The sequence below is a fragment of the Formica exsecta genome, unplaced genomic scaffold (assembly GCF_003651465.1).
Source record: "Formica exsecta isolate Colony F162 unplaced genomic scaffold, ASM365146v1 scaffold218, whole genome shotgun sequence".
NCBI lineage: Eukaryota > Metazoa > Arthropoda > Insecta > Hymenoptera > Formicidae > Formica > Formica exsecta.
The window spans coordinates 202503-204935 of NW_021849477.1; positions in this window are offsets into that span (position 1 = coordinate 202503).

Genomic DNA, 2433 nt, shown 5'->3' on the forward strand with positions numbered 1-2433 from the left:
CATAGAAGACCAGGCAATAGCAGTTACATCAGGCTGTTATGTTACATATGTATGTATATATATATATATATATATGTGTGTGTATGTATGTATGTATATATAAGTTATATGTTTGAGTTCATTAGAAAATTATTATTTACGAATGCATAGGCATTGCTATCGAGATAAAACTGATAAGCATTAGGGCAGCAGAACTTTTTAAAGAAATTTCGTGTCTTGTGGTGTTACAATCCGATGTTTTTCATTCTATCCCAAGTTTGATTAAGAAAAAATTTGTAGACATTAAGAGGATTCTTGAATTAACTAATATCTCGATGTTCTCTCTCTGGCTTAAATTATTCAAACTATTGATGATGTCGTTCAATTGTATCGGAAGATTCAAAATATGATTCGATGATATTCGAATGTGACATTGGAAAATTAAATTTCATCTTATTTTAACAGATAGGCCTCTCCACGTTTCCTTCGAAATTTTTCGTGTCCTCTTTTTTCTTCCACTCTTTTATTAGCAAAGTCCTCCTGTTTAGGTTTACTCGTAAAACTAATCTTTTTTTATGCAAAATTTTTTCGATATCTCACTTTTTATTTACTAATTATAGTTATATTAAAAAAAAGTGATTATCGGTCTTCTCTTTTGTTTCACACATTAACTTTTTTTTATGTTTTTCCTATTTTCATTCTAAATACAAGGGCAATAATATATTTTCGCTATATTCTTCTCTTCCTATCTCGAAATAGTATGAAGATATTATAAATCTGTCATTTTATTATTCCACACACTTATGTCTAATAATATGTATTTATTAAAACTGCAAATATTAGTACTATAGAGAAATCTATGAAATCTATGATATATAAAATGACATCTTTCTATCATTAAAATCATGCTTAGAGAGATGGATGATTTCATCACAGTTTTTTTCGTATTTTAAAGTAATTAATTGATACGACGAAGCGGTTGTTCGGAATTTAATAGTCAATTTATTTTCTAATTAAGACGAGATTGATTGACATAATAAAAACCGATACCACTTTGCATGATATTTCTGAAATAATAAATTTCTGAAACAATAAATTAAAGCAACAAAGCGTCCATTTTTGTTCGGAATCTAATGCTTGATTTATTTTCGAACGTGCGCGACTTTGTGCGAATTCTGCGATTGAAAATAAGCAAATCAATATCCTTTAGCAAGGATCGCATTTTGAGTTAACGAATTCAGGATAACAAACAGTATTTTCTAAGGGGCCTAACATATATGTCATTCCTCCGGTTACAAAGTCTCTCCCAGCCGCGGTTATAAGATCAATTAATGAAATATCAAAGAATAAAGTTATATTATTTTCAATAACTTTTATGAAGTCTTAATTCTTTGGTTTTCACTAGATTTCAGATGTTGCGTAACGATTGATTACCAGGCTTGCAGTTTTGTTTTTGTACAAATAAAGCAATATACGCATGTTTTCTATTATTTACAATTTATTTTAATTCTTATTTTAATATTTATTGTCATTCAAAGATTCCATTCCGTTTCGGCCTCTCGACCGAGATTAGAAAAGCGCTTGCTAAATGTTTCAAAGATTATTCTTGGCCAATGATATTCTATGAATGCCGAACGAAAGTAGTCGAATACTAAATAAACAATGCTATGTTAATTAAGATATATTGCTTTATATATAATTATGAATTACTGGATTGTGTTCTTATATACTGTTCTCGCTATCTTCGCGTCAACAATTGTCACTAAGTTTATACTTACAATTAATCAAATGATTACCAATCAACGGCAAATAAACTTGTTATAATCATAGAGAAATTAATAAACCTTATGTTTGAATGCACTATCTTAGGCGAATGTTTTTTGAAGTTTAAGGAATAAGTATGTGGGGTGGTGTAGGGTTATTGGAATTATGAGTGGTCTTTAGTTTACATCGTTTATTCTGTGAAAGATGTAAAAATATCGCACGATGTTCGTGTAACGTGTATCATGATTGTTGGGCTATTGGAGAAATAGAAATAGTTAGGCTAGAGTGCTTGATTCGCGCAATCCGATAGCTTTTCCTTTCTGCACATTTGCCTGCTCCTGGTTTTTGGACATCCTTTATGGCCGAGAAAGTCTGTTATGACTGATACATAAAAATTGCGATATTCCTTTGAGCTTCATACGTGTTTTCTCGAGACTTTATTATTTTCACACGTAGAACGATGGTCTTGACATAAATTAAAAAAAATAACATTTCCATTAGGAACGATAAATTGATTTTTATTGTGTAAAATTATACAAGAGACAAAAGTCGTCTGTATGTCAAACATTGCGATGAACTAATTTGAATACTAATTTTAAGAATACTTACGTTTTCTTGTTAACTACTTCATATATATAGATTTATATTTAATATAGGGAAGGGGGGGGGGGGGGAATTAAGACCAGAAAT